Source organism: Schistocerca piceifrons, chromosome 11 (assembly GCF_021461385.2).
Source record: "Schistocerca piceifrons isolate TAMUIC-IGC-003096 chromosome 11, iqSchPice1.1, whole genome shotgun sequence".
Classification (NCBI taxonomy): domain Eukaryota; kingdom Metazoa; phylum Arthropoda; class Insecta; order Orthoptera; family Acrididae; genus Schistocerca; species Schistocerca piceifrons.
Genome location: NC_060148.1, coordinates 14,670,671 through 14,690,705, shown reverse-complemented (window position 1 = coordinate 14,690,705; position 20,035 = coordinate 14,670,671). Strand labels below are relative to the sequence as shown.

At 45.3% G+C, this 20,035-nt stretch overlaps 1 protein-coding gene and 1 pseudogene across 14 annotated transcripts in view; one reads left to right on the top strand and one right to left on the bottom strand.

Moving 5' to 3' along the window:
• Window positions 1-20,035, top strand: part of LOC124720011 (basement membrane-specific heparan sulfate proteoglycan core protein) — an 801,341-nt gene that overhangs the window by 192,192 nt on the left and 589,114 nt on the right. The gene's annotated exons all lie outside the window — the stretch shown is intronic.
• LOC124720644 lies at window positions 18,001-18,118 on the bottom strand (annotated as a pseudogene).

Sequence of the window (20,035 nt, the reverse complement as noted above, 5' to 3'; positions counted from 1 at the left end):
ACATTCGACACATCGCCGAAAAATACACGTCTTTCGTATGAAGACAAGAGAGAGAGTGTAATCAATTAGTTGTTAAAAACAAAAACCTACGCAAAAGTAAAAAAAAAAAAAAAGAACAAAATTGTTTATAAAAATCGGTCGCTGGCGCAGCGCTCTTCTGCGTGCGCGATCGTGAATTATATCTTCGTATTGGCGGAGGCGCGGTAGTCAAAGTACCGTTACAAGACGGCAGGTGATTCATGTGGCACATTGTTAGAAATTCCTCACGGCGCTATGAAGGAATGCTTTGCTCTGTTCCCACCTCCTACCCCCACCAAATCCCACCATCCCTACGGGTGAAACGTCATCGTTACTGTCATTGTCATGATGCTAGCGACCCTAAGAAGTACTGGTCTGACACTAATATCGGTGGTTGTCCAATATTGTTACATATCACGCCGTCTCACCCCCATCCCCTAAGGGTGGTGGGAGTATATATCTACCACAACATTTTACATACAGCGTGACAATTAGTGAACCATACGGAAAAAAACGTAAATTAGTTACAAACTACGGCGTGCACACACTTTACCCAACATGAAAACGTCACTACAGATATTCGGATTTAGGTTACGACGTGTTGGATATGCCTGCCATCATTGGTGATGATGTGGCCAAGACGAATAGCGAAATTCTGCATGACCCGCTGAAGTGTCGGAACATGGACGCTGTCGATGCCCTCCCGAATGGCTGTTTTCAGCTCAGCTACGGTTTTGGGGTTATCGCTGTACACCTTACCCTTAAATACAGCGCCACAAAAAGGAGTCGCATGTGTTCAGATATGGAGAATATGGCGGCCAATCGAGGCCCATGCCAGAGGCCTCTGGGTACCCCAGAGCCAGAATGCGGTCCCCAAAGTGCTCCTCCAGGACATCAGACACTCTCCAGCTTCGATCGGGTCTAGCTCTGTCTCGTATGAACCACATCTTGTCGTATCAGGTTCACTTTGGATAGTGGGGATGAAATCATCTTGCAAAATCTTCACGCACCGTTCGGTAGTCACCGTGCCATCGAGGAATATCGCACCCAGTATTCCGTGACTGGAGACTGCACACCACACAGTCACACTTTGAGGGCGAAGAGACTTCTCGATCGCGAAATGCGGATTCTGAGATCCCCAAATGTGCTAATTTTGCTTATTGAGGGAGCCATCGAAATGAAGGTGGGCTTCTTCGCTAAACCAAATCGTACATGAGCATACTGATACCCATCATGCCCCGCAGCCAACCCTGCAGTTTGCACGTCCCAACGCAAACAGTTCAGAAGTTATGACGATTTTATTTCATATAGTTCAATAATTATAACACTATAATAATTAATGAACCATGTATAAGGGGCATTCAGAAAGAAACGAGCCGGAGGCATGAATACAGAAACCTGTAGCTGTATTTTGGAAGTACTCACCCTGGCTGTTGAGACACTTGTCCCACTGTGGCACAAGGCGGTGAATGGCTGTCTCATAAAATTCCCAGTGCTGCGGTGTTAACCAGTTCGGCACGTACAGTTGGACGTAGTCCGAGGTAAATCAGAAAGGTTATCCTGATTCAAATGGCTCTGAGCACTATGGGACTTAACATCTATGGTCATCAGTCCCCTAGAACTTAGAACTACTTAAACCTAACTAACCTAAGGACAGCACACAACACCCAGCCATCACGAGGCAGAGAAAATCCCTGACCCCGCCGGGAATCGAACCCGGAAACCCGGGAAGGTTATGCTGACGTTCTTCTTTGACCATGATGGCCCCCTTCTCATTAACTTCCTGCAGCACGGGAGAACAGAGGATGCCCAGCGTTACTCGCAAACCTTGACCACCCTTCGCCATGCGATCAAATCAAAACGACCAGGCAATCTCACATAAGGGGTCATTCTGCTCCACGACAGTGAAAAGCCTCATACGGGCGACACTGTCGCGGCACTCCTGCAGAAATTCAAATGGGAGGTTCTAGGCCACCCTCCGTACAGCCCGGAACGGCCTTGCCGCAGTGGATACACAGGTTCCCGTGAGATCGACGAAGTTAAGCGCCGTCGGGCGTGGACGGCACTTGGATCGGTGACCATCCGCGCCGCCCTGCGCTGTTGCCATTTTTCGGGGTGCACTCAGCCTCGTGATGCCAATTGAGGAGCTACTCGACTGAATAGTAACGGCTTCGGTCAAGAATTCCATCATAACGACCGGGAGAGCGGTCTGCTGACCCCACGCCCCTCCTATCCGCATCCTCATCTGAGGGTGACACGGCGGTCGGATGGTCCCGGTATATATGCACAATGTTGCGTTGGAGTATGCGTGTGTTTTTATATACCTAGACCTTGCCTAGTACGGCGGTGCGGGTCCCCCGCATCGTTCCCCTACGCTCACTCGCGGAGTATGGAACTTCATCATCATCATTATACAGGGTTATTACAAATGATTGAAGCGATTTCACAGCTCTGCAATAACTTTATTATTTGAGATATTTTCACAATGCTTTGCACACACATACAAAAACTCAAAAAGTTTTTTTAGGCATTCACAAATGTTCGATATGTGCCCCTTTAGTGATTCGGCAGACATCAAGCCGATAATCAAGTTCCTCCCACACTCGGCGCAGCATGTCCCCATCAATGAGTTCGAAAGCATCGTTGATGCGAGCTCGCAGTTCTGGCACGTTTCTTGGTAGAGGAGGTTTAAACACTGAATCTTTCACATAACCCCACAGAAAGAAATCGCACGGGGTTAAGTCGGGAGAGCGTGGAGGCCATGACACGAATTGCTGATCATGATCTCCACCACGACCGATCCATCGGTTTTCCAATCTCCTGTTTAAGAAATGCTGAACATCACGATGGAAGTGCGGTGGAGCACCATCCTGTTGAAAGATGAAGTCGGCGCTGTCTGTCTCCAGTTGTGGCGTGAGCCAATTTTCCAGCATGTCCTGTAACGTTTTTTTTGCAGAAGAAAAAGGGGCCATAAACTTTAAACCGTGAGATTGCACAAAACACGTTAACTTTTGGTGAATTGCGAATTTGCTGCACGAATGCGTGAGGATTCTCTACCGCCCAGATTCGCACATTGTGTCTGTTCACTTCACCATTAAGAAAAAACGTTGCTTCATCACTGAAAACAAGTTTCGCACTGAACGCATCCTCTTCCATGAGCTGTTGCAACCGCGCCGAAAATTCAAATCGTTTGACTTTGTCATCGGGTGTCAGGGCTTGTAGCAATTGCAAACGGTAAGGCTTCTGCTTTAGCCTTTTCCGTAAGATTTTCCAAACCGTCGGCTGTGGTACGTTTAGCTCCCTGCTTGCTTTATTCGTAGACTTCCGCGGGCTACGCGTGAAACTTGCCCGCACGCGTTCAACCGTTTCTTCGCTCACTGCAGGCCGACCCGTTGATTTCCCCTTACAGAGGCATCCAGAAGCTTTAAACTGCGCATACCATCGCCGAATGGCATTAGCAGTTGGTGGATCTTTGTTGAACTTCGTCCTGAAGTGTCGTTGCACTGTTATGACTGACTGATGTGAGTGCATTTCAAGCACGACGTACGCTTTCCCGGCTCCTGTCGCCATTTTGTCTCACTGCGCTCTCGAGCGCTCTGGCGGCAGAAACCTGAAGTGCGGCTTCAGCCGAACAAAACTTTATGAGTTTTTCTACTTATCTGTAGTGTGTCGTGACCATATGTCAATGAATGGAGCTACAGTGAATTTATGAATTCGCTTCAATCATTTGTAATAGCCCTGTATATATAATTTTTTATAAATTTAATAATTAGGAAACATTTGTTACAAAAAATCTAAAAGTTACACACACACACACACTAACAAATGTTTCCCAATTATATATATATATATATATATATATATATATATATATATATAATGATGATGATTATGATGAAGTCCCATACTCCGTGACGGAGCGTAGGGAAATGATGCGGGGGACCCGCACCACCGTACTAGGCAAGGTCTAGGTATATAAAAACACACGCATACTCCAACGCAACATTTTGTCAAAATTTCAAAGCATTCGGGTAAAAACTTTCGGAGATTTGCGATCAGGAACATTTACAGTTTCTGTATGAGTAGAAACGTAGAAATATATAAAAGAAATAGGTGCCTGAAAACACAACTGTACTAGACTGCAATGTTGTGTCAAAATTTCAAAGCAATCGATCAGTACCTTTCGTAGATGCACGTTTCTGGACAAATGAACATTTACATTTTTATTTATATAGATTACCAGCTGACCCGGCGATCTCTGTTCCGCCTTAAAAGACAATAAATAATCAGATTTTGGATGTTAAGTTCAATTTTTTATTAGGAAATACAAATAAAAAATTAAGTATTTAAATGATTCTTTATTATTTACGTTTTTTGGTGCACAGCTTCCACTCTTCAATTAAGTACCTTGTGATACACGACATTTTTTGTTTTATTATCAGGCGCAAGAACAAACAACGCAGATGGGACTTCCGACCCGTGTACATGCCATATATAGTTGACCGTGTGGAAAACATGGATATTCCAGATTCAAACCACAAACTTTCAAGGATTGGCCTTGTGATTTGTTAATGGTCGTGGCGAATGCAAGACGGATCTGAAATTGAAGTCTTTTAAACTCAAACGGCATATCGGTTGGGATCCTCGGAATGAGAACTTCCTCACCTTCGAATTTTCCTTAGAGTATCGCCGCGTAAATAACATTGTTCATCAATTTACTTACCGCCAAATGCGTACTGTTGCACAGTTTTGGTTGGTTTATGTTTCCAAGCACGATTACTACGGAGCCAAGCATTAGGCGTAAATTGTGCGGTGGTAAGCCAGGCACATCCAAGGAGTTTAAAAATTCAATTGGATAGTTGGTGGCTTCATCTTCATTTGTTACACAGTCAGTAGATTTGAATGAATGCATTTTACCAATGATCTCATTCTGAATTACGTAGTTTGGGTCATCTACATCTTTATTCTTAGCCACTAAAATTGCTCACTCACTCAACCATTCATTACTTTTGTAGTGAGTAATGATGTTTGGGAATACTTTGTTGGTAAGTTCGTCTTTCGATGAGGAAATGAAATCAATCCGCTCGATTCTTCGACAGGTAGTGGACCATTACCGATAGTGAGCAACTGCTCAGAGAAATCTTCAGCAGATGTATCATTAAGCAGTGCAAAGATAATATGTCAGAAGATATTTTACATCAAATTCGTGTCAGTTCCAGAAATCAAGATCTTGAAGTGAATGAGCAGATGCATAATCGGGCCTTACCCTTGATCGAAGAGAATGTGTTACCGCCTCCTGGTTCTAAGCTACCTCTCCATCAATTTTCAGCCAAATCTGTTCAGCCGTCGTTTAGCTGACATTTGCGTTTTGTTGTTCCATACCAGATGCATTTTTGTTATACCACGTTTTATAGCGGTCGAACGGGATAAAAAGTATCCTGTGTCCGTCTCCTGGTTCTAACCTCCCCATCGCACGCCCCTCAGATTTAGTTATAAGTTGGCACAGTGGATAGGCCTTGAAAAACTGAATACAGATCAATTGAGAAAACAGGAAGAAGTTGTGTGGAACTGTGAAAAAATAAGCAAAATATACAAACTGAGTAGTTCATGGCAAGATAAGCAACATCAAGGACACTGGGAACGCAGAAGCGCCGTGGTTTCGTGGTAACGTGAGCAGCTGCGGAACGAAAGGTCCTTGGTTCAAATCTTCCATCGAGTGAAAAGTTTAATTTTTTATTTTCAGTTTATGTGACAAACTCTTATGTTTTCATCACTTTTTCGGGAGTGATTATCACATCCACAAGAAAACCTAAATCGGGCAAGGTAGAAGAATCTTTTTACCCATTCGCCAAGTGTACACGTTAGGTGGGTCGACAACATATTCCTGTCATGTGACGCACATGCCGTCACCAATGTCGTATAGAATATATCAGGTGTGTTTTCCTGTGGAGGAATCGGTTGACCTATGACCTTGCGATCAAATGTTTTCGGTTCCCATTGGAGAGGCACGTCCTTTCCTCTACTAATCGCACGGTTTTGCGATGCGGTCGCAAAACACAGACACTAAACTTATTACAGTGAACAGAGACGTCAATGAACGAACGGACAGATAATAACTATGCAAAAAAAGTGAAATTTTCACTCGAGGGAAGACTTGAACCAAGGACCTCTCCTTCTGCAGCTGCTCACGCTACCACGGGACCACGGCGCTCCTGAGCTCACGTTCTCCTTAATGTTGCATATGTGGCCCATGGACTACTCAGTTTGTATATTTTGCTTATATTTTCACAGTTCCACACACCTTCTTCCTGTTTTCTCAATTGATCTGTGTTCAGTTTATCCACTGTGCCAAGTTATAACTAAATCTGAGGGGGGTGCGATGGGGAGGTTCCCTTGTAAGCTACCTCTCCACCAATTTTCAGCTAAATCGGTCCAACCGTTCTTGAGTTATAAATAGTGTAAGTAACACGACTTCCTTTTATATATATAGATTTACGTATTAGCTGAAAGTGTATGAACGTGTGTGCACTTTGGCCTTGCTATACAAACCCTGAAGTAATTTCAGTGAAATTTTGTGCGCATATAACCATACTAGGATACAATTAGCACGCGGGGCTAACGTACTGCTAACGCCTGTCCGAGATGCGGTGCAGAATGCTGTTAGTAGACTACAGAGGGGATGTGATGTGGGTTAGTGGTAGCAGATGCATAATTCAGGAAATCGAGCGCTTCATTACTGTTTCGGACAACAACGCCCCCCACCCCTCACCCCACCTTACCGACCACAACAACGGACTGCCCCCCGGCAGGCAGTTACGGCCTATTCGGAGGCAACTGCGGTGAGGCCAGAGATGCTACGCCCACTCGCGCGCTGCGACAATGATAATCTCTGGCGCGCCGTGGGCGGGGTTTCAATCAGGCTGGCAGGAAGCGGCCGTAAACCAGCGATGATGATTGCGCTCGCCGCGCTAACGACTATCGATCTCTGGCGCCGCAGAGATTACGTTTCCGCGACCCCCGCCGCTGCGATTAATCCGCCCTGCCTGTGTTGGCGGGGCAGAGGATTATTGGGTTCAGCAATCGCGTAGCCGCAGGGAGGGTAGGCGAAGATATCTTAATCGCGGTTTTTCCTTACCGCAAGTATGCACTACGAGACGTACGACCCACACTTCCGGCGGTACTAAATCGCAGCCGATTTCTACCGTTCTTGCTTCTGCGTGTAGATGCTACATGAGTTCTCATCGTGAACAAACCGAGTAGAAAATTTAGAGCAAAAATACATGTTACACAACAACAAGAAGCTGACATATTAAATTAGAAATTACTTTCACGTACGGTAAATTAGTTGCCCCTACGGATAGCATACATGCTACCAGCAACACCTTCAAAAACCACACGCGAGAATTTCATATTCTCTTTCACGCTATGCACAAACAATCAGTCTCAAAAAAAAAATAATAATAATAATGAATAGGATCGTTTTGTAGTAAATTTAATGTAGTTAAAATTTGTACTGGGGTGCGTTTCTGCTGGAGGCCACAGCTTTCGAGTTATTCAAGATAAACGTGTGTGAAGGCCACTTTTGTACATGTTTTTCTTAAATAACTCTGAAGCTACAGCTCTTACCAACAACGTATCTCTGTACAAAATTTAACTACTTCAAATTTCCCACAAAAATGATGTATTATTTTTTCTGTAGCGTTAATGGTGTGCTTGTAGTGAGCGAGAGAATATGGAAAGCCGGCCTGAGTGGACGAGTGGTTCTAGGCGCTACAGTCTGGAACCGCGCGAATCCTGCCTCGGGCATGGATGTGTGTGATGTCCTTAGGTTAGTTAGATTTTAGTAGTTCTAAGTCTAGGGGACTGATGACCTCAGAAGTTAAGTCCTGTAGTGCTCAGAGCCATTTGAACCATTTATTAAAATATGGAAATCTTGTGCTTAGTATTTGAGGGCATCGCAGACTGCATAATAACCATGGCTATGGGCAGCTGAATCCCCTGTAACGACTTGCAATTCAGATTATGAACAAATCGAGTTGAAAATTTACAGCAAAAACATACGTTATACAAAAAGGATATGGCGCCATATTAAATTACAAATTTCCTTCATATAGCCACTGTAATGAAGAATTATTTTTTAAAAAATATTAGCGGCAAGATGAGGGTTAAGCTCAGTAAGTAAGAGGGTTGAGTTTGAGTTCTGGTTAGAAATACAGTTTCAATATTTTACGATATTGCTCAGCCATTTAACATGGAAGAGTTCTTCCTGTATGTATAGACAACCAGCTTAATGCGAATCTTTTTGTAAATAACAGGAAGTAGCAATTTGTAGGTATATGAATCGGAAATCGTATGTGAAAGACATCCGTTCATAGGCCATTGGCAAGACACTGGGGAAACGTAGTCAGTGCTTAAAGTACAGTGTAGTCATTATGAAACGATCATGCGACCCATCTTAGAATTTTGCTCAAGTATGTGGGACCCGTACCAAATAGTGCAAACAGGGGAGTATTCCAATATCTTTATGGCAGTTTGTTGTCGCGTTTGTCTTAATATGGGTCAAATGGTTCAAATGACTGTAAGCACTGTGGGACTTAACTACTGAGGTCATCAGTCCCCTAGAACTTAGAACTACTTAAACCTAACTAACCTAAGGACACCACACACATCCATGCCCGAGGCAGGATTCGAACCTGCGGCCGTAGCGGTCGCGCGGTTCCGGACTGAAGCGCCTAGAACCGCACGGCCACACCGGCCGGCTATCTGCAACACGTTTTTCAGACAAGATCCACATATACCACTGAATGTTCCTGGAATATCATATGACTCTATGAGCCATACTTCAGCAGATATGACGTCATAAACATTGAGATGTGTGAAAAAGCTGTTAAAAGGGAGCTGTTCTTATACGTTCTTTAAAGAACCGCGTGTGAGGGATTACTGGCAAATCAAGAAAGGAATATTATAATCTATTTTTAAAGGCAGCTAGATTAAGACCCAATGTTTTTTATGTGAGGTTGAGTGTAACATTACAGACTCAGCTGCAATTTGTTTTTTATTACCTTTGCAGTACTTGGCTAAGCTGCGTATTATTTACAACTACAATCGCGGACAAAAATTTTCATGATAGCGATCCGCCTCGTCGGAAATACTCTGCTTGTACTTTTTCCCCTCCGCTGTTTTTATCTGTCGCGTACGTCCGGGCCATTAAAAGTAGTGGGATATGCGGTGCGCGGGCCACGAACGCGCGGATATCGACGCCGCCTGAGAGGCGAATCGGCGGGCACGGACGCGGAGACCTATAAAGGCTGGCCGAGATGGCGTGCGGATAGCGGCTGCGCTTACGTGATTCCGCATTAATCGACTGAGTGCTAGCGACCCCGCCTTAGCGGTACACTACATACTACTGGCCCCGCCAACAGCTGCTAGTGTGCCAAGCACCGCCGACGTTACGCTGTTTTCGTTCCGGTTCCTTCCTGCGCAACAGCCAAGCGGGGCTATAGCAGGCGGTGAGTTTACATTTTTAATCGCTGACGGTACGTTTTGACTTCAAAGCCATCATCAGAATTTAGCTGAATATCGCTATCGAAAATACGAGGGTCATTCAATAAGTAATGCCCTACATTTTTTTTTCTCTGAACGTATTTATTGTTAAGAGTCAGAATTTGGTGACATTAAACATCAACATGTCTTGTCCGTGGCCTGTTTTTCTACCTAGTCTCGATCACGTTCTATGGCCGTACGCCAGCGTTGTGGAAAGAGCATGTATTCCCTGCTGGTAAAAGCTCTGGTCCTGTAGGCGTAGCGGAGACAGTCAGTCACTGCACGACTATCCGCACCTGAGTGGTCAGCGCGACGGGTTCGATTCCCGGCTGGGTCGGAGATTTTCTCCGCTCAGGGACTGGGTGTTGTGTTGTCCTAATCATCATTTCACCCCCATCGACACGCAAGTCGCCGAAGTGGCGTCAACTCGAAAGACTTGCACCAGGCGAACGGTCTACCCGACGGGAGGTCCTAGTCACATGGCATTTCCATTTACTGCATGATTGACTGTCTCGTCATGTTCTAAGCGTGTTCCCTGTAGAGAATCTTTAAGCGGCCCAAAGAGATGGAAGTCCGAGGGTGTCAGGTCTGGACGGAAGGGTGGATGAGGCAATTATATCCAACATAAGCGTGGCTGATCATGGAGCTTTGCTTCTGCATTTCCTGAGGCTGTAATTTTCTTTTCCCATAGCCCAACACCTGGCAACTGCAGCATCGCCATACACTGCACACAAACGTTTATGGATGTTCAACACAGTTTTTTTTTCTGCGCACAAGTATTCAATAACACCACGCTGCATGTAACGTGAGCCGTATGTAGACGCTATGTTGACGCCGTACTACGGCTCTGCCATCAGTCAGAACGGTTCGAAACTTCACCGGCGCGCAGAACAAATATGAAATGTGAATAGAATGACATTTTCACTCTCTAGCGGAGTGTGCGCTGATATGAAACTGCCTGCCCTGTGCCGGATCGAGACTCGAAGGCAAAGTTCCCGAGTTCAAGTCTCGGTCCGGCACACAGTTTTAATCTGCCAGGAAGTTTCATATCAGCGCAGACTCCGCTGCAGAGTGAAAATCTCATTCTGGAAACATCGTCCAGGCTGTGGCTAAGCCATGTCTCCGCAGTATCCTTTCTTCCAGGAGTGCTAGTTCTGCGAGGTTCGCCGTCCGTGGTGGCCGAGCGGTTCTAGGCGCTACAGTGTGGAACCGCGCTGCTGCTACGGTCGCGGGTTCGATTTCTACCTCGGACATGGATGTGTGTGATGTCCTTAGGTTAGTTAGGTTTAAGTAGTTCTAAGTTCTAGGGAACTGATGACCTCAGCTGGTAAGTCCCATAGTGCTCAGAGCCATTTGAACCGTGTTGCGGATAGAGGTAGTAGCAATAACTTTAACCGCACGAACAGCGAAAATGTAGTAGCGGTAAACTAATTTTTCCTTTCATCATTTTGTGGGGCATGTCAGCGAGACAAAATTTCCAAAATAATGTATAAAGTTTGCTGGAAGTTGCTAACGCTTTGCGCTATACTGCCTCAAGATATAGACACGATTTATGACTATAAAACTTGTCTTCTGGGTTAAACGTTCAAGATAAGAGTATACTTCTTAATAAGTAGGTTATGATAGCATTTTAAATTTTTTAATTCGGTCAATAATTATACGAAACGCTGAAAATCAAATTTTTGTTGCCCGTACAACCCATTAAATAGGCAGCTTGCAACGAGAATTGACTGACGTAAGCTGTTTGGTAATATGCGAGTATATTCCCTTTATATTGTTCTTTTATTTCTGTCGCTTTGAAACATTTGTTTTTTTATGGCTACGTAAACTGGCTTGTTCTAATTTGGGATGAGAGATATTATGAACGAATTTATCGTACATGGTGCAAGATAGGAGCCTGCGATCAAAATCTCGATATAGATTAACAATGTACAGGAGGCACTGAATAGATTTTAACGATTAGCCCCTCTTCGTTATTTGTCTTTTGTCGCATGTAGCGTCCGACTGTATGTTAGTGATTTCTTATAAACCTCGTAAGCTTGGAGGTAATGATGGATTACAGTTGCCAAAGTTAACTACTGATGAACAAGTAGACAAATGCGTGGAGGCTGTCTGTCTGAATAGCGCGCTACAACTGTCTTTGTTAATTGTCCTCGTCTTCGGAAAAGGAGGGAAAACAAACGAATTCACAAACGAATTATTATTATTATTATTATTATTATTATTATTATTATTATTATTATTATTACGTGGCCTACGCAAGTATAGGTTGTATTTACTCGTTCCTAATAGCTTTTTGTTTCAAAATCACTTATTTGATTTACAACCTAAAGAGATTTTACCAGATATAGCACAGACATCAAATGCTAGAACAGTACAATTAGAATCAGTTACTGTTGGGATTTTGAGAGTCTTTGTGACTCAATTTTCTAAGCCATTTTTATAAAAAAATGAACAGTTGTTTAATAAATATTATCTAGAGCTACAAACCAACTTTCTCGTAGGTAAAATGTCAGACTGGAAAATACAGTTGAACAGTAACTATTCAGTCGGTCGTATAAAAGCAAGTGTAATATGCTATTCACGTATTTCCTCATTACTTGTAAAATCTCTCCACGGTTAAATATTATCAGAGAGGGAGAATGGTATTACGGTTTTGCGCATCAGCGACATGTATCACCCCTCCATTATCCGTTTCTGTTATTTTTTCGTGATAGTCATTTATTCCCGGCGATCGTCAAGCAACGCTGCCCGCGCAAAATGGCGGCGCCAGTGATAAATAATAATAATAAAAAAAGCAAGAAAATAATAAAAGGAATTAAAATGAGGACGTTGGAGAGCGGATGCGAACACGGGAAATTATTCATCGTCTCGCTGGACAGTTCAACTGATTTACGATGCGCGGAACCGAAATGTCAGAGATATTCTGTAATTAAAATGCGGCGGTCGTTAACGGAGATGGCCGATGGCTAATGAACACACACTTCATATCTGTGGGGCGGGTGTTTGCTCTCTGCGGTCAAAGATCGGAGAGTCGTATTGAAAGCTGTCCGGATATAGACACCTACGTAAGACCGCATAAGGAAATCTGAGGCTGTAGCTTCAGAACGACATTTTTATTTGTCGATCTCAGAATCATCTACACTGTTGTCTTATACACGGTTTTTTTAATGTTATAATGAGAAACGGAACAGGCAAGTAGAGGGCAATGAAACAAGCAAATAATCCTAACAAACATAGCTTCGGAAACAAATGGTTTCCCCGATACAAAGTGTGTGCAATAATGCCAATGTTACAACACTCTTAATGACTAAGCCTACGTTTTCGATGGCGCTCCTTATGGTGAAAGGACGCGTGTGTATTAGACGCATGATGACCCGCTTTCACGTGGCTGCTCTGGAATACGCAGCACGAATCTTCGACAACAAGCGTGTAAGTCGCGGTTCTCCAATACCGAGGCTTCTCACGTCCCCCGTCTTCAACTCTTTGCATTTTCTTGCATGGGGATATCTGAAAGGTTTATTCCAGCCGCATTGATGATTCAAAAATGTTCAAATGTGTGTGAAATCTTATGGAACTTAACTACTAAGGTCATCAGTCCCTAAGCTTACACAGTACTTAACCTAAATTATCCTAAGGACAAACACACACCCATGCCCGAGGGAGGACTCGAACCTCAGCCGGGACCAGCCGTCTTCTGCAGCACCACATTTCGAAAGCTTCTATTCTCTTCTTGTCCAAACTATTTACCGTCCATGTTTCACTTCCATCCATGGCTACGCTCCATACAAATACTTTCAGAAACGACTTCCTGACACTTAAATCTATACTCGATGTTAACAAATTTCTCTTCTTCAGAATAGCTTTCCTTGCCATTGCCAGTCTACTTTTTATATCCTCTCTCCTTCGACCATCATGAGTTATTTTGCTCCCCAAATAGCAAAACTCCTTTACTACTTTAAGTGTCTCATTTCCTAATCTAATTCCCTCAGCATCACCCGACTTAATTCGATTACATTCCATTATCCTCGTTTTGCTTTTGTTGATGCTCATCTTATATCCTCCTTTCAAGACACTGTCCATTCCGTTCAACTGCTCTTCCAGGTCCTTTGTTGTCTCTGACAGAATTACAATGTCATCGGTGAACCTCAAAGTTTTTATATCTTCTCCATGGATTTTAATACCTACTCCGAATTTTTCTTTTGTTTCCTTTACTGCTTGCTCAATATACAGATTGAATATCATTGGGGATAGGCTACAACCTTGTCTCACTCCCTTCCCAACCACTGCTTCCCTTTCATACCCCTCGAGTCTTATAACTGCCATCTGGTTTCTGAACAAATTGTAAATAGCCTTTCGCTCCCTGTATTTTACCCCTGTCACCTTCAGAATTTGGAAGAGAGTATTTCAGTCAACATTGTCAAAAGCTTTCTGTAAGTCTAGAAACGCTAGAAACGTACGTTTGGCTTTCCTTAATCTTTCTTCTAAGACAAGTCGTAGGGTCAGTATTGCCTCACGTGTTGCAACATTTGTACGGAATCCAAACTGACCTTCCCCGAGGTCGGCTTCTACCAGTTCAATAATGTTGCCCTGTGTGATGAGTCATTATGACTTAGGTATAATTGAACTGAAGATAGCTATACAGTAGCTACAAACAATCTGCAATAAATTTACGATCGATGCTGCCCTTCCTCCGATCTTGGATCTCAATAATACGCACGTTGTTCCTGGTGGAAACAAACCTCAGAATACAAAAAACAAAGTAGGATGCATAATTTGAACCCACAACCTTCAGTATGTGGTGCCAAATAACTCAGCCATTAGGCTACCGCACAGTTTCGTAATTAACGCTGTTTCAATCCTGCCGTGGATCCCAAGACACTCTGAAATTCTGTTTTTCTCGATCACCCGCAAGCGAGGGCAGAGTGTGGTAGCTAGGGCTCTGACCTACAGCTCAGCACAGGTGGTCTTTTACAGTCGACCCTACCTCTTTGTGGGAGATCATAATTGTAGCCATTGTCGATGTTGTGAACTCTGGTAAGAGTAAACTTAGTGATGCCGCAAGCACGTCTTCATTAGCGTGCGTAACGAGTGCGTAGGACGGGAGCGTGATATGTCGCGGCTGCGTGCGGTCGAAGGTTAATGGGCGGTGCGTGGCCTGCACATCGGAGACAGGCATGGGAACAACGGCAGCAGCAGCAGCAGCAGCAGCAACTGCAACAACAAGCGATTAAGGCGAGGCGCGATATTACAAGCAGGGGGTCACACGCCGCGTACTGGTCCCTGCTCTTTCAAGCACTCAGCCGCGAACCTGAGATATCTGTGGGGAGCGCCGGCATAAAGGTTGTCCAGGTTCATCGCGGCAATGCGTATCAGGAACCAACGCTACATCCAGAGCAGGTGTAGCTAGTCCAGCATACCCCACCTCGCTGAACTTCTAACCTGAAAAGTGCGTAAACGGGGACCGATCTGTGATACTAAACGGCGGAAACTGTCACCCGTCCCAATTGCAACTTGCCCGTCTAACTGCTGCCAGGGGCAACAGAAGTTTCAATTTCAGTGTTTCACAAAATTGTCGAACGAATTTAAAAATTTTAACTGCTGTCACAGCATGACATGGCTTTTCATAGGTTGATATTCGATGAAAGAAAGTGCTCTGACAGCTCTTTTCACCTTCTCTAAATTCTCACAGTTATCTCTAACGGCCTCCCCATAATATTCCTGTAATTCATCGATTACTTTGTCCGTTAGCGTACAACAAAAATAGCCGATAATCACGCTACATTCAACGACAACTAGTATCAGCTAAAAAGGACTGATTTGTTTATTCGTAATGCCAACTTCTGAGACGTAGTACTAGGCACAAAACAAAGCAATTCACAGCCTTCTAGACTGCATAGCTCCGAAGATATGGCTGCCCAACTGTGGCAGTATATGCGTAGCAACGAAATTTGACAGTCACACCTCAACATTCAAAATATCATTTGAAGGTCTCACAATTGTCTAATTTTTATGTATTATATACCAAAATCTTCAGGAAAGTCCAAAATAGATTACGGAGTAGAAAACAGAAAACGTCAAATTTCAACGAATTTCACGTGCAATGTATGAAGCGTCTTTCTAGTACTCTACAGGCCATTAAAATTGCTACACCACGAAGATGACGTGCTACAGACGCGAAATTTAACCGACAGGAAGAAGATGCCGTGATGTGGAAATACTTAGCTTTTCAGAGCATTCACACAAGGTTGGCGCTGGTGGTGACACCTATAACGTGCTGACATGAGGAAAGTTTACAACCGATTTCTCGTACACAAACAGCAGTTGACCGGCGTTGGCTGGTGAAACGTAGTTGTGATGCCTCGTGTAAGGAGGAGAAATGCGTACCATCACGTTTCCGACTTTGATAAAGGTCGGATTGTAGCCTATCGCGGTTGCTGTTTATCGTATCGCGACATTGCTGCTCGCGTTGGTCGAGATCCAATGACTGTTAGCAGAATATGGAATCGGTGGGTTCAGGAGGGTAATACAGAACGCCGTGCTGGATCCCAACGGCTTCGTATCACTAGCAGTAGAGATGACAGGCATCTTATCCGCACGGCTGTAACGGATCGTGCAGCCACGTCTCGATCCCTGAGTCAACAGATGGGGACGTTTGCAAGACAACAACCACCTGCACGAACAGTTCGACGACGTTTGCAGCAGCATGGACTATCAGCTCGGAGACCGTGGCTGCGGTTACCCTTGACGCTGCATCACAAACAGGAGCGGCTGCGATGGTGTACTCGACGACGAAACTGGGTGCACGAATGGCAAAACGTCATTTTTTCGCATGAATCCAGGTTCTGTTTACAGCATCGTGATGGTCGCATCTGCGTTTGGCGACATCCCGGTGAACGCACATTGGAAGCGTGTATTCGTCATCGCCGTACTGGCGTATCACCCGGCGTGATGGTATCGGGTGCCATCGGTTACACGTCTCGGTCACCTCTTGTTCGCATTGACGGCACTTTGAACAGTGGACGTTACATTTCAGATGTGTTACGACCCGTGGCTCTACCCTCCATTCGATCGCTGCGAAACGCTAAATTTCAGCAGGATAATGCACGACCACATGTTGCAGTTCCTGTACGGGCCTTTGTGGATACAGAAAATGTTCGACTGCTACCACGGCCTGCACATTCTCCATTACTCCCACCAATTGAAAACGTGTGGTCAATGGTGGCCGACCAACTGACTCGTCACAATACGCCAGTCACTACTCTCGATGAACTGTGGTATCGTGTTGAAGCTGCACGGGCAGCTGTACCTGTACACGCCATCCGAGCTCTGTTTGACTCAATGCCCAAGCGTATCGAGGCCTTTATTACGGCCAGAGGTGGTTGTTCTGGGTGCTGATTTCTCAGGATGTATGCACCCAACTGCGTGAAAATGTAATCACATGTTAGTTCTAGTATAATGTATTTGTCCAATGAATACCCGTTTATCTTCTGCATTTCTTCTTGTTGTAGCGATTTTAATGGCCAGTAGTGTACCAAGCAGATAGAGAGAGACAGAGGTGGAGGTGGTGGAGGAAGAGAGGCAGTGATGTTGCCATCTGGCCAGTGATCAGTACGGCTCAGGCATCCTGAGTCGCAGGGCGCACAAGACGCCGCTGCTTGGGGAGTGTGTGCAGTATGTGTGCGTGTGAGATGGCGTGCGTTGCGACACGCACGCGCTGCCCGCCCGCCCGTTTCCGAGCGCCCCTGGGAATGCCAATTAAAGCGGCCGCCGTAACTCCGCGCGAAATCGCCTCTCGCCCGGGTCGTAGGCTCGGCGTTTCGGCGAAACGTTACGGGGCCGCAGCCAGCCAGCCTGCTAACTGGCAGTGCGGGGGACACACTGCGCATCCGCCCTGCTGAGGAGTCAACGGGACGCACCGGCCGAAACATGTCATGGGCGCCCAGTAGGTAACGCAACACGTTCTCTTCCCCGGCCAATTTCGGTTCAAAAAATGCGGTATAAGGGATCACAAATTTAGTACTGGAGGGCAGCGTGGAGGGTAAAAATCGTAGAGGGAGACCAAGAGATGAATAATACACTAAGCAGATTCAGAAGGATGTGGGTTGCAGTAGGTACTGGGAGATGAAGAAGCTTGCACAGGATAGAGTAGCATGGAGAGCTGCATCAAACGTCTCAGGACTGAAGACCATAACAACAACAGTTTCGTGAACTTTCCGTAGGTGGCGGAGCTATACGTACTCCGTCTTCAGGCCACGAGTGGCCTACCGGGACCATCCGACCGCCGCGTCATCCTCAGTGGAGGATGCGGATAAGAAGGGCGCGGGATCAGCACACCGCTCTCCCGGTCGTTATGATGGTTTTCTTTGACCGGAGCCGCTACTATTCGGTCGAGTAGCTCCTCAATTGGCATCACGAGGCTGAGTGCTCCCCGAAAAATGGCAACAGCGCAGGGCGGCTCGGATGGTCACCCATCCAAGTGCCGACTACGCCCGACAGCGCTTAACTTCGGTGATCTCACGGGAACCGGTGTATCCACTGCGGCAAGGCCGTTACCATGGCGAAGCTATACGTAGTCCTAAAAATGTCGTGTGTATCGGAGGTGGGCTCCAAACAGACAGCTGTCATTCAGTTTCTTTTGGCGGAAAACCAAAGAACCGCTGATGTTCGTTTAACCGAAAATCCTATATTCTCTTTTCTCTGTGAGGTACTCGATGGGTTAAACAAAAGGTTACGAGCGTTAGGCATATTTTTCGGTTCAACTAAGGGGTCTGTTTGTATTGAAAGAAAGTATTGCTCCAGAACGACCATCATGGAATAAGGTGAGTAGCTCACAATTGGTTCACCTCTTGGTTTAGCAACAGGCAGCAAAAGGTCATTATTCGCAGTGTTGAGAATGGCTGTGATGTGTGGAATGAGTGGGGTATGGGCAAGTGGGGGGTGCCCCAGGGATCAGTGTTGGGACCACTCCTGTTGCTTATTTATACAAGTGATATGCTCTCTAGTATTACGGTTCAATGGTTCAAATGGCTCTGGGCACTATGGGACATATTATCTGAGGTCATCAGTCCCGTGGAACTTAGAACTACTTAAACCTAACTAACCTAAGGACATCACACACGTCCATGCTCGAGGCAGGACTCGAACCTGCGACCGTAGCGCTCGCGCGGGTCCAGACTGTAGCGCCTGGAACCGCTCGGCCACTCCGGCCGCCCCTCGTAATTATCAAAAACAAATTTGCTAAGGGACGAAGCTTGCAGTGTTTCGTATTTAATTGGCTGCTGTGCTTAGTCAAGCCTGTCCTTAGCAATTCTTACGGGAGAAACATGTGGGAAGCTATAATATATTCCTGGATTCCACACTTAATTCTGGCTCTTCTAACTTTGTGATTAGGCTTTTTCGGCACAGTTTTCATCTATCTTCAAGTCTCTACCAGTTCAGTTTCTTTAGCATCTGCCTGAGAGTCTCTCGCGTGCCAAACACACCTGTGACAATTCGTGCTGCCCTTCTTTGTATACCGTCAATATCCCCTGTTAGTCCCACTCGTATCTGGCACCGGTCCCACACAACTGAGCAGTATTCCGAGATGGGTCGCGCGAGTAATTGTAAGGAGTCGACTGATTGTATTTTCCCAGTACTCTACCAATAAACTGAAATTTACCACCGCGCGACTGCTACGGTCGCTGCATCGAATCCTGCCTCGGGCATGGATGTGTGTGATGTCCTTCGGTTAGTTAGGTTTAAGTAGTTCTAAGTTCTAAGGGACTGATGACCTCAGATGTTAAGTCCCATAGTGCTCAGAGCCATTTGTAATCTACCCCCAGCTTCGCCCACAGTCACAGATCATTCTATCTTATACCCCTACAAAGTGTTACACCCAGGCATTTATTATGAGCGGGCCGATGCCAACGGTAGTCACTGGATATTACGATTTTCCGTTTCGCGAAGTGCACAATTTCTCATTTATAGATATTAAAAGCACCAGTTTCGAAACTTGTCAACATCCGAAGGATTCTTGTGCGGATAGGCTTATTCAGTGAGTACTTTGTTATAGACGACAGCGCCTTCTGCAAGAAGTCTGAGGTCACTATTAATATTATCTGCAGGGTCCCTAATACACAATCGCAACAGTGTTATCTGGCTGCGACACTCCCGCCTTTACGTCTGCGTCTGTCGACGGCCTTCCATCCCAGATAACATGCTGCGACCCTCCCTGACATAGGAAACCTCAGACCAGTCGCAAATTTCGCTCTACAAGTCTTACTACTGAACTTGCGATACTCAGCGTAGGTCTGACACTGATTTTAACGGTTCTCGGAAATCGAGAAATATTGCACAGTCTCGATCCGTGGCTTTGTGAACGTCGTCCGAGAAAAGTTACGAGTTGGTTTTCGGATGACGATTTACCACGTGGTGCCTCGCTTTATGAGCCCACAGCAAGTAATCTTACCCTCTGAGACATCACTATTAAAAT